Source organism: Anabrus simplex, chromosome 9 (assembly GCF_040414725.1).
Source record: "Anabrus simplex isolate iqAnaSimp1 chromosome 9, ASM4041472v1, whole genome shotgun sequence".
NCBI lineage: Eukaryota > Metazoa > Arthropoda > Insecta > Orthoptera > Tettigoniidae > Anabrus > Anabrus simplex.
In genome coordinates, this window is record NC_090273.1 from 883,713 (window position 1) to 897,739 (window position 14,027).

Sequence of the window (14,027 nt, forward strand, 5' to 3'; positions counted from 1 at the left end):
GTAGATATATTCTTTTTATTGTATATATCTCTGGTCATACAGAAGGCTGATCGCATCTTTTTTATCCTCTCTGTTATTCCTTCATTGCTCCTATTCCTTCCTGTTATAAATTCTCCTAGGTACTTGAATTTGTCCACCTTCTGCACGGTGCCTTCCGGTGTTGTCCAATCCTCAGTGGTATTCAATGTCTTTGTCTTGTTGTAGGCGATCCTCAGTCCTACCCTTCCGGCTATATTGCTTAAGTTGTTGAGTTGTGTCTTTGCATCTTCTTCTGTCTCACTTACTATAACTATGTCGTCCGCAAAGGCTAGACAATCTACTTGGGCCCTATTGTCCTTTTTGTCCCCAACATGCGTCTTTGGTATTCCCATTGTCTCATTCATTGTTCTCCACTGTCTGATGACTTCATCCAGAGCTATGTTGAACAACATTGGTGATAATCCATCTCCTTGTTTTACACCAGTGTTGATATCAAATTGTCCAATCTGAAGGTTCCTTACCAACACTCCATGCTAATCTTACTACTCTATATGAGCCATTTCATCCCTGCCTTCCCACTATACTTCACCATTGTAGATCGAATTTCATCTATTCCTGCTGCCTTATGACAAGAGTTTTTTTTACCATCCTTTCCACTTCCTCAAGCATAATTTCACCAACATAATTTTCCTCCTCCCCATGAGCTTGGCTGTTCACAACATCACCAGGATGATTTCCTTTCACATTGAGAAGATGTTAAAAATATTCCCTCCGCCTCTCCAGTGATTCCCTGGGATCTGTGTGTTCACCTGAATTACCCAAAACACTGTTCATTTCATTTTTCCCTCTCTTCCTAAGATTCTTTATTACTGTCCAGAAAGGTTTCCCTGCTGCATGACCTAGCCTTTCCAGGTTATTACAAAAAATCTTCCCATGACTTCTTTTTGGATTCAACAACATTTGTTTTGCTCTGTTTCTTTCATCTATGTACACTTTTCTGTCTGCATCGGCCCTTGGCCATTTCTGATAAGCCTTCTTTTTTACATTTACAAGCAGCTCTCGCTTCATCATTCCACCATGATGTTCGCTTTTTCCCATCTTTTCACATAGTTGTCCCTAGGCATTCTCTTGCTGATCCTAGTACAGCATGCCTGTATACCACCCATTCTCTTTCTATATCCTGAACCTGCTTACTGTCTACTGTTTGAAACTTCTCACTAATCATATCGAAGTACTTCTGTCTAATTTCCTCGTCCTGGAGTTTTTCTACCCTTATTCGTTTGCACACAGATTTCACTTTCTCTACCCTAGGCCTAGAGATACTTAGTTCACTGCAGATCAGATAGTGGTCTGTATCATCGAAAAATCCCCGTAAAACTCATACATTCCTAACAGACTTCTTGAATTCGAAGTCGGTTAAGATATAGTCTATTATGGATCTGGTACCCCCACCCTCCCATGTGTGGCAGTGAATAGCCTTATGTTTGAAGAATGTACTCGTAACTGCTAAACCCATACTACACAGAAGTCCAGCAAATGCTTCCCATTCCCATTAGCTTCTATATCTTTCCCACAGTTACCCTTCACCCTTTCGTATCCTTCAGTTCTATTTCCAACTCTCCCATTGAAATCGCCCATTAGCACTATTCTATCCTTGCTATTGACCCTGACCACGATGTCACTCAATGCTTCATGAAACCTGTCAACTTTATCCTCATCTGCACCCTCACGTGGTGAATACACCGAGACAATTCTCGTCCTAATTCTCCAACTGCCAAATCTAAGTCCTTTGTTCATTTACATGCCTAACAGAAACTATGTTGTATGCAATGGTATTCCTGATAAACAGCCTACCCCATACTCAGCCTTTACCTTTCTAAAACCCTTCAAGTACACTATAATCTCCTATCTCTTCCTCGTTATCTCGCCTTACCGGAATATCACTTACTTCTAGCACATCCAGATGCATCCTCTTTGCCGACTCAGCCAGTTCTAGTTTCTTCCATAAGCCCCATTAATATTGATAAAATTTCATTTCCTTCGCCAAGTTGTTTCCAAGGGGTCCCTCGCCTGTCAAAAGGGAGCGGGACTCTGTTACTCCTATAGGTCCGAGGGTTGCTTAAAGTGTTCTGAGCTCGGTAAATTCATGAAGCAGGATGCTACCCTACTTGCACATAGTCCAAGTGAGGATCTCTCCTCTAATGGATTAGGGACCACCGGTGGATTGTCGTAGCCGTCTGAGAACAAAAAGGGCCACGACTCAGAATATGTCTGAGATGCCCACTCCCATTCCATAGCGACTGGTATCCCGACTCAGGATCACTTACTAGGCCACTTAGCCGTTGCCCGTGGTTCACGAACTAGGACGCGACTAGAGTAACCCACACCATTTATTATCCACCTAATTAATGTCACTGTCTAATAATAATTATAAAAGTACGATATTAAAAAATACTATCATTTCAAAAATAAACTTATCACAGTACTGACACAGGTACATGCTGACTAAGTATCTTCTGTAAGTTGAAATTAATGAAGGATATCCCGATGTTTTGAACCGTCCATAAAGGTTGCTGTGGGAAGACCTTGCGACAACTATCGACTCCATTTACAAAACCACCGAGGTTGATGCCTATATCTCTCAGGTGCCAGCATGGAGAGGTGTCAGTTATTTACATTAGCTTGGAAACATCTGGCAAGCTCAGTAGCGTTCGACTAACGGCAGGCAGTGCGAGGTTGGCTGAAAGGGCGGAACACCAAAAGCGATGGTAATAAAACAGTGTCTGCAAGTTCTGAGCACTTTCGTTGATTGAAGACTGTATTCCATGTGTTTTAAGAAAGAATGGAATTACCAAGCAAGGCCTCCATGTTCCTGCTACAAATGTTGGAACCCAGAAACAAAATTTGCTAATGTTCCAGGAAAGATATGGAAAGCAACAGAAGTGATGACTGATTGTGTAAAATTTTTGTTTCCTATCATGCTGGATCATATGTTTGCATTATTTAGTTCATACTCATCATCATCATCATCATCATCATCATCATCGGTGACCATCTCCAATTGCCCAGGTGTGATCTACGAGCTCCCTCCATCTTTGTCCATGAACAACTGTTCTCTCATAATCTTCTCCTCTCTCCTTAACATCTTTCTTCACCAGATCTGTCCATTTTCCTCTGGGTCTGCCCATTAGTCTTTTTCCTTTTACTTCTCTTTTATATTCTCTTCTTGCAGTCCTCCTTGCATTCATCCTTCTTACATGGCCAAACCACTTCGGTCTTGCTTTCTAAATCCTCTGTAGGAGGGAGTCTCCTATTCCCCCCTCCTCTCAAACTTTTTCATTCCTGAATTTGTCCTTCCTGGTCTTCTCTATCATGGTGCATAGGAACTTCATTTCTACAGCTTGGAGTTTTGAGTTTCTCATTAATTCAATGGCGGCTGCGTGTGCACTGACAATTCATACACAGACACCTGGCAGGCGGGCTACTGAGAGGTAAGATTTCTGTCCATAGATGGCATGACAAGCAGTATACCTTCTGAAAGCCGAGAATCTGCTCTCTCTTGAAGTTGGAACGAACATCATAGATTCCATCATGCAGCAGACAATCGCTCTCCAAGTAGGGTGATCACCTGCTTGATAATCAGCAGAATGGCCGGCACTAGTAAACACTGTATTACAAGGAATAAAATAAAATGTATATTAAGGCCTAGTCAAAGTGAATTGGGCAGTGATGTAGTTTCAGAACATTAAACAATTTTATTTGCTAGCAGTGAAAATTGTAACAGCATAACAAAAAAATTTCACGTGAGAGTGATGCCAAGTTTGCAAGTGACGATCCTGCCTACAAAAAGACAACGGAAGATGGCTGGAATTGGAATAAAACAGGTGATAAACCATACAATTGCAATTTTATACGAAATTCTGGAATAAAACCCATCATAAATACAACCTCTACTTCTCAACATGTGATTCACAATTCTTTATGGGATGAGATAGCTACTGAAAGAAACAGTTTTGCTGATCAGTTGTTCACAGGAAAAATTCCAACTCACCATGTATGAGTACACTGGGAACATTTCACAAGGATTATAACTCTAAACCACGCTGTAACTATGTTGAAAGCATTTCCCGGAGTGTTTTAGGTTGTTTCACACCATTAAAACTTACAAAAGTTGTTCTTCTGGGTGCTGCACTTCATTATATCAAACAAGGCTACGATTAAAATTCAGTATCTTGCCGATTACATGTATAAATTTTAGTAGTATGAAACTGTATCTTATGCGCAAGCTCAATTTGTCAATGCTATACGTGAGGATAATACCTCAAAGTTCATGTTCACTTAGTCCTGTTTCTCGATGAGGTGATATGTTTCAAGGCCGGATGCCAACCTCAGGATAAAGAGATGGAAGGAATCGGCCATGGCCTATGAACAGGAAACTGTGGAAAACTATTCTCAGGCCTCTCCCGAAGGCAGAGTTTGGCTCCATGGCCAGCCACTCCACTCGCGATGCGCTCACTATAGTCCATCTTCGTAGTAAGCGTCTTTCTGGACGACCGGAGGTGTGGCCTGGCCTCGTGTGCGAGGAACTATGGGAGCGTTCGCGCTGGTGGTGGGGGAAGAACTTGAACCTTTCCTCCAGCTGACACAGTCGAGTTCAGGCAGCGGACGTAGCCCTGGGAACCGACTGAAATAGTGTGGAAAGCTTAGGCGCGATACGTTCCCGGGTCGGGGTGGTCATTATGCAATGGCTCATCGGTGTACATACATCACACTAACTCAAAAGTGTAGGAATTACTTAATATGATAAACTAGTGAAAATAAAATAGTACCGTACATTGTACAAATCGAGTCCTATATTTCGATTGTCTGCCTTAAAACCTTGTCCATTAACTACACAGGCCTTTGAGCATAACATTCTAAAATTTCAGTTCTATTCCAGTACGAAAATACTTCGTAACTTTCGTCGTAAATGTTGGTGACGTCAAGAAATCAGAGGGTCGTGCCTAAAAGAATTCATATCGGATGATGCTTTCGACACAACGTGAAATAAATCTCATTGTATAGTAAAAGTGGAGGTCAATATTTTGGCACTCTGTAGCCTTTAATTTATTCTTATACATTCTTATTATACATTCTTACGAATATGAAATCTGTTATATAAAATTGAAAGGTTTGAACCATATGGTAGAAAATCAATTGAACATAAGACAGTAACTTGCAACTGGTAATACTGCGAATAAAGGAAGTTCGTTCGAAACTGTACTGTACTGTATACCAAGGAAAGGCGCATCGGTACGTGCTATCAGTTCATCAATCGCCTAACGAATAGGAGGAAGTTGTTTCCACTGACAGCCTGGAGATATAATCTACTTAACGTGATTTCTAGTGAAATACGTATAAAAGAGATTAATTAATGCAAATTTGTCGGGAAAATGCAGAAAAGAAGCATTAGTAAAAATACTTCAGCTACTTTCATAATAACATTAACAATGTCTACTTTTCTTGTCCATCAGAAGCTGCCTCTGTGGGTCCGTGGTAGAGTGTCGGCCTCCGGATCCCAAGATAGCGGGTTCAAACCCGGCAGAGGTAGTCGGATTTTTGAAGGGCGGAAAAAAGTCCATTCGACACTCCATGTCGTACGATGTCGGCATGTAAAAGATCTCTGGTGATACATTTGGTATTTACCCGACAAAATTAATTAAATCTCAGCCATAGACGCCCAAGAGAGATCCGGTTTACTCTAGGTCCGCTAGATGGCAGACAGAGTAAACCGGAACGTCGAAATTGACGAGCAGACAGCCAGATGGCGTCAAATCAAAATGTCTGCAAACGGTAGCTGAGGCCATACGATTATTATTATTATTATTTTGTCCATCAGAAGAAATATAATAATATATAATACTCTTAAATAACCTGCTATTGTTATGACTGAGAGAACAGGTCTCCTACAGCAACAGCAGTAACGAAAACAACAACGAAATGCTCCGGAACAATAGACAATATAAATCTGTCTCAAAAAAACAGAGCAAAAATATTATCGGACTTCTTACGTGTTCTATGATCACGTTTGTTTAATATTCGGAGTTCAGGGATCTTATTTACAAATTATTCAGAATAATCTTCACTCTCGTCTGAATCAGTGTCATCTGAAGCTTCACCGAGGTTGATGTCGGACTGGTCTAATTCTAATTCCTTATGCATGGTGTTGTCACGCTCCCAGTATTCCTGCTCAGTGTCTTTTACGTGGTTGCAACATTTTTTTCCGTTTGTCTTGCGAATACTGTGCAAGCAATATCCGCAAAGAGCTTCCTTTTTGTCGAGTGTCTCTGCTGTCAAGTCACGAGTGATCTATAAGATAGAGAAATATTTCGTTCAGAATAAGCATTTTTATTTATATTGGGAATAGGAGCGCCTCATTTATGAACAGTGAAGGCATTAGAGATGCTATGGCACACATTTTATGCTAAAAAACTAATTATGCTGTATTACTATTAATTGAGATATATTCTTTTCTTTTGCTAGGGGCTTTACGTCGCACCGACACAGATAGGTCTTATGGCGACGATGGGATAGGAAAGGCCTAGGAGTTGGAAGGAAGCGGCCGTGGCCTTAATTAAGGTACAGCCCCAGCATTTGCCTGGTGTGAAAATGGGAAACCACGGAAAACCATCTTCAGGGCTGCCGAGAGTGGGATTCGAACCTACTATCTCCCGGATGCAAGCCCACAGCCACGCGCCTCTACGCGCACGGCTAACTCACCCGGTGAGATATATTCTTATCACGGACCTCTCCTTTGATATCTCCCCAAACCGACTCAGTGTGATTGAGATCTGGATGATATGTTTTATATGTTCACTCATGGTATAAACACTTTCACGTGCCTAGCCTCGCAGTGGTCTCCCAGATTTAGAAGAGGACCTAGAAGCCATGCTCGTCACTTCAGTAATTTCAACTTAGCCCGCACGTTACAACACGCGCCGCTTGAGAGACGTTTTCACTTCAGCGCTAGCCTGGCGACTGGACCTGCTGTAGGAGTGGGGGGACGATAGCTCCCACCACTGCATGCGCAACCATTTCTCGCGCAGGACGCTTTCAACCAAAACGGACTATAGCGCCTAATGCCGGGTTAATATGGTCACCGGGAGCATGCCGCTCACGAGGCTAGCCAGCCGTTTTGCAGCATCACTAAGGAGTTATTTCAGTTGGTAGATCACCCAGGCCTGGAGCTTCTTCATACACCTTGTAGCATGGGTGATGCTCTCACTAGTGAGTAATGCCGGGTTAATGTGGTCACCGGGAGCAAGCCGCTCACGAGGCTAGCCAGCCGTTTTGCAGCATCACTAAGGAGTTATTTCAGTTGGTAGATCACCCAGGCCTGGAGCTTCTTCATACACCTTGTAGCATGGGCGATGAGGCTTACTGATCCACAGCAATTGGTGAATGCGGAAATTCCACAAATGAAATTTCTTCAAAGTAGTGCTGAAGGTTTTCATCCTTTTCTTCGATGCACATGAAGGGCTCAATGTCTCGTGTTGCTGTAGACACTGTTAAAAATCTTAACCATAATGGTTAAAATGATTGATCACCACAGCCCCGTGGAGCACAGGCAGTAGGCTGTAGTGTTTATGACGATAGACATCAAACGTTGGAACATCGATGTACCTCAGCGATACGGCTACGGAGGTCGCCTATTCTTTTTTAGGGTGTCTCTGTCCCCAAAATTCAGCGTTCAGTCTAATCCATGGCTATCATGCCTTTGAGTTATACAAGCCAGATGAGTCTGGTGTATTATTAGGTTGGAGGATTAACTTGAGTTTTTACAACTTACGTGACAATTTTTACAACTTACATGACAAAGGCGAAGCATGTATGAATATTTATATGTGTATTTTGAGATGCTCTTCCTACAGTTGAGCACTTGTCTGATATTGATGATCAAATTATTGGTTCTAACTTGCTTACTTCTTATGCATCACAGGACGCAATGACTGCTGCTAATAAATTATGTTGGTGTTCAAAAAGGAAGGCTAAATTATGGAGGTGACACGTACTCTGCATTGTAATAAATATAAAATCAGAAGAGCGTTCCTTGAAATTAAATTTATTTGGTAATGCAACGCTATACTTTGAAGTATATGAATTATCCTATTTCCTACGCTTTGCTGTCTGACCAGGCTTGCCTGGGAGGTGCAATGGCCCAATTTTAAATATTTCTGTACTACGTTGCTGCTGTCAGTCAATAGACACACTTTTCGTCTCCCTTAGTGTCTAGCTCTGCTTTTATACCTCATTATCTCGTTGTCTCGCTTTTGTTACTGTGCCATTTTTCTTCTCCACAGCCACACCTGCTTGTACCCATGGTTGTTTTGGAAACCTTGACAAGAGAATTGTAGAGGGCTGTCCAAGTGGCATCAACAGAGCCCGGAATAACCGGGTGGGGGATTTAGTGCAGTTTATAAGAGTTGCCTTTTGCTTCTATAAATTCCAGCACTTTACCTGCGTACGATGACCCTTGTTCGAATGTTTTTCAATCTTCAATACAGAAAGACCGCTTATGTTGCAAGGCAAGACAGTCGGATGGTATGATCTTCTCATCTTTTACAGCAGTGAAGTTGCATCACTGAACAAGAATGAAGTCTTTTTGGTTCCTATGGCCACGTAGGTAATGAGGTGGGTGGTGCGTATTACTGATGAGACAATTCTCCTGAGAATAACGAGAGCATGCTGATATTTGATCTTGTACCTTCATAACCACAGCTCCGTGGAGCACAGGCAGTAGGAGATAGACATCAAACGTTGGAACATCGATGAACCTCAGTGACATGGCTACAGAGAGGGTGTCTCCTTCGCCAAAAATTCAGTGTTCAGTCTAATCCATTCTGTAAGAGGATGCCAAAAACCTGGATTCAATCTCCTTAGTGTTCATCAGGAGTGAGGGCATACGACTCTGCTGATGACGATTCGTCCATACCTCCATGACCTACACTAAGAGAGCTGAGATTGTCCTCCGACACTCTAAGCCCTAAAAGCAATACCTTAACAAAATAAAGCAATCGTTCACTGCAGTGGCTTCCTTCATCAGGTGGAACCAATTTAAACATACGATGCCACGTAGCTATCAACTCGGCCACCAAGCCTTCTTTCGCAATATAGAGGACTCTGATACTTTCAAACATGCTGTTTATGGCAAGAGTACTGCATTCAAGTAATTACACTTCTTTAACATCACCTTTACTACCGACAGTCTTCGGTGGGAGAGAATCAACCTTTGCCGTATGTGAAAATACAGGGTTTTGCATGAACTCAGACTCTGCTGTATAGTATGTCGCCTTGCTTTAAGCGTGTATACGATCTTATATGAAATCTTACCCTATAAAGAAATGTAGGCAGTGTCGTCATTCCTGGCTTATACAAGCATTGTATCTGGTAACCACATTCCAGTGGACGCAAGAGAGTTCTGCCACTGTAATGTTTCTGATTTCATTCGTAATGTTTTCCTTCCGTTCCTCGAATGTGTGAGGATTTCTTGGACACCCCACACGTAAGAAACACACACTGTTAGATCTGGAGAACGAGGGAGAAATAGACCAGCCATGATCACCCTATCTGCAAACACTGCTGTATGAGCAGGGGCTGAATCTTGTTGAAACCACCCACATGATTATTTTTCTTCTGTTGACCGATGGAAGAATGGCATCAAAAGTAATCTGCATTTACTGTTGTCTCAAAAAGAAAAGGCCTAATTATTCATCTTACACTAATGGCACACCAAATATCAATCTTGCTATCATAATGAGGGACTTCATAAACACCAACAGCAAGAGTTATGACCATTAAGAAGAAACCAGAACTTTTACAAATGAAAGTATGGTGTTGTAATGATAACTATCTCAGACCGGTGCATAGTGGGTAATTTCTAGCATCCAGCCGGCCACCCCTGTCTTTGGTGTGCATTTTCTGTGAGACATGTTTATAAGACTCTTGGGTACAGTAATTAAAGACTGAAAGGTCGCGCTGTCTGGTTATCTCATCTCACTGAAGGCCTAAAGTGGCTCTTCTCCGTTAGGGGACAATACCCTGGCGAGACGAGCGCACAGTTGTTTTTATAATACCAATATAATGGTCCGTTACTGGACATTATAAATTTTTTAGCTAACTCAATCTTGGTTGCCTGCGTTTCGCCCTCGTGTGTTAAGTTGGGCTCATCAGTTGGTACTTAGCACACCTACCAAGACGCAAGGCTAGTGCATACCGGGGAGGTCACTGCATAGGCTACTTGAAGTCACCATGAGAGACTATGTCTCACTTCCAATAATTGATGCCTGCCTGGCCATCAGATGATATAGATGTTGATTCCCACAGGGAACATGAAATATTTGCCCTGAATGAGTAAATTTATAATACCAATATAATGGTCCGTTACTGGACATTATAAAATCAACATCTATACCATCAGTTTTTATGCGTCGTCGCCGTAAGACCTATCTGTGTCGGTGCGACGTAAAGCCCCTAGCAAAAAAAAAAAAAAAAGTTTTTATGCGAGGGCTCAGTAAGGACGTCAGAACTAAATATTTCTTTAACGTCCAGTGTGATTATATTAGATGAAGGTATGTATTTTATATATTATGTATCATTTGCTGAAAATTACTATATTATTGTCCGGAATGTGTGCTTAAAATTCAGGTACAGGGTGTCCAAGCGCTATCTAGTTATAAAAATTTGAGCCGACTTTCAAAAGGGATATTGCCTTCGATTTCTGTAATGAAAGTTTTTGGATGAGTTATCTATACTTTAATGAATAGAAAACTGATTTTTTTGCTGCGACCATGAGAATAATTAATTTTTTTCAGAAGCCAAGTCCTCTGTAATGCAGAGGTCGGTTTTTGAGCAGAACGATGATATTGCGAATGTTGTAATTGAACTATTTAGGCCTTGAGGATTGTTCCAAGGATATATCCAAGTCAATAAGGAAATCGGTCAGTATTGTGTGTGCTAAAATTCAATCACACTGGACAAAATTCTTGAAGTACAACAAAAGTTGGTTGGACCAGAAAGTGAGCCTTGCAGAAGGACATGCATCACAACAATGTCACGATGAGCCTGCCAGTACTAGCACTAGAGGACGTCCGCGTAAACTGTTTGAGTGAATGGTCTAAGAGAAGGAAAACTAGATCACTTCTTGAAGAAAAATCACAAGGAGAGATAGTTTCTGCCACTCAGACGAGTCTTCGATCTTCTGGGAAAAAGGATGCCGATGATATTGTTGGCGAACTCTCCTCAACGTCCGACAAAAATGAAAAGGTCACGCAATTTATTTTTGTAGGAACATCCGACAATGTCACCTGATCAGACTGTCGCTATGATAAATGATTTGCAATTGTCATCTAATCAGTAAAAGGAACTGAGGGAAAATGCTAACCAATGTCACTCCAGTGATATTTTAATCACTGATTCATCTGCAGAGGTCAGATTACAAGAGATTCTTGACCATACAGTATGCCGAATTTGCTAAATACAAGGGAATATGTTGAATTTGGCAGATCAAGAATGTAAATATCACTATAAACTTGTAACAAATTGGGCTGTGATGGCAGTTCAGATCAAAGTCACTATAAACAGAGATTTTCACAGGGTCGATCATTAAGTGACGAGTCTCTGTTTTGCATTTACTTGTGCCCCTTCAGCTTTTGTTGAGCCACCCAAACACCGGAAACTAGGATACAATTTGGCATAATCCTAGACCTTCATCATCTCGTTACTGCAGGCCCATTAAATGAAGAGTTCCAGAAAGAAAAATCTGACTTAATCCATGAAGAGGTGCAATGTATCAGTGCCCAGGAAGAGAAGTTGTTGCCTACTACGGTAGTCCTGAATGATGAAAAAACAATAGTGGTCGAACATGAGCTATATTTCACTGTGGTGGATGGAAAAGTTTGCAGTGCATTGTCTTCCTATCAGTCTTCCGAAAGGTGTTATATATGTGGCGCGTCCCCTAAAGAGATGAACAATATTCCTGAAGTGACAGAGAGTAATTAACTCAACAACACTTAAGTTTGGGTTATCACCACTTCATGCATGGATTCGATATTTCGAATGCCTTTTGCATAGAACGTACAGACTTGACGTATGAAAGTGGCAAATAAGAGATGCCAAGGAGAAGAAACTGGTTGAAGAAAGAAAGAAAGAAAGAAAGAAAGAAAGAAGAATACAGGTTCGGTTCAGGGAGGAAACGGGTCTATTGGCTGATACACCTAAGCAAAGTGCATGGCAAAGCTAATGATGGAAACACCGCTAGAAGATTCTTCCACTTCTGCGGATATTACTGGAATAGATCTAAATTTAATAAACCATCTACGTGTCATCTTATGCTGATGATGATAATGATGCTTGTTGTTTTAAGGGGCCTAACATCGAAGGTCATCGGCCCACGTGTCATCTTAGAAACTCTTTTGTGTGGGTATGCCATTAAGAAAGTGGCATTTGGCATGTACGCAAAGGAAACTACACAACTGTACTTACAAAAATACAAATGGTACTACATGCCTGTAACTTTGCACATTGGGCACCGTATTATACCTATTGGACAACTCTCCGAGGAAGCCCAGGAGACCAGGAATAAAGATAATAGGTGTTTCAGAAAAGTATTCACCTGGAAACCCTCCAGAAAGGACACAAATACTGACCTTTTCCATAGGCTGCTTATATCCTCAGACCCTTATATTACCAGCTTAGGGAAATAAAGGAAGAGGAAGTTGATTCCTTAACTTCCTGTCTGAACCCCTTGTATCTGGTTCTGCCCAAGGAGATAATGACAGTGAAGCTAGCGATTCTGATGGAACTGCATCTAATGACTAAATTGTTTGGTAAGTACCAGTGGCGGCGGGCTCTCAGGAGCACATGACCACGTGAACACCCAATTCAAATACATATTCACGCATTCATGGATAATATTCAAAATTGTTTTCTTTGTTTCTGCCCAATTTCATCATTGATGGTTATGAATTTCATGTTTTTGGTCCGCATTGAACTGCGAATAATATATAAGCAATAATAATAACAACGTAAACGTTTCCACCTTTTCAATACTACAATATATTCACAAAATTACAAATTACACGGTACTAGTTTCGACCCATCTAGGGGTCATCATCAGCCGTATTGGAGCAAAGATCATTTGTGGCGAAATCCTAAGAAAATGTTGCAGCAAACCTTCTTTCATCGATCGAAAGTACTCTACTTATGTCGAAGCTCCGTTACACTGACAATGCACTGGAGGGTTTGCTACAAGCCTGAAGACTATATGTATGCGCATGGAGATGACGTCATGGTTTATCCACAGATATCTGCATAAGTTCAAACAAGTGATAGTATTACAGTTGACAACTTCACCTGTTACTGTTGGCCACAGCTCCCAGGAGTTGCTATTCATTACATCGCCGGAAGTTTTCGCTAGTAGGCAATTCTGAACAGGGTTCATAATCACAGGAAAATATTTGCTTTACATTGTGGGCGGAGAATCGTTTCAATTTCAATTAATTTGAGTGCTGGTGAATGTGGCAATTGCACGCAATATGTTTATGCTTGTTTTCATACTTGGGTGAACTTCATGCTATGTAAATCGAAGAATATTGTTTGCATCTTTTAATATTCGCTACAATGTAGCAAAGTTGCTGTGAATTTTACTTTTACCGAGCTAAGTAACTTTAAGTCAGAAATCCGTCAGAGCCACTCAGCCCGGCAGTCGGAATTGTACGCTCACTGCATCCTCGGTACAAGGAAAGTTGATTTGCATTCTACTTTGGTATGTTTGAAGACATTTTGTTGTGAACCCCCCGAGCCACCACTGGTAAGTACAGCATGTCCCACTATTAACATCTATTTAATTTCTTAAAGCTAGAACGAAAAATTATTTAAATTACTAAAATTACTCATTCTGTTCTTGGCGTAGTAATTTCTTTTTTGTACTTTAATGACCACACCCAATAATAGCAGTTACATACTAAGTTTTGTGTAAATCGGTCCATTAGCGTCCGAGATACAATGTGTTC

General features: G+C 41.3%; 1 protein-coding gene across 6 annotated transcripts in view; it reads right to left on the reverse strand.

Moving 5' to 3' along the window:
- Nucleotides 1-14,027, reverse strand: part of numb (NUMB endocytic adaptor protein) — a 572,878-nt gene that overhangs the window by 105,990 nt on the left and 452,861 nt on the right. The window lies entirely within an intron of this gene.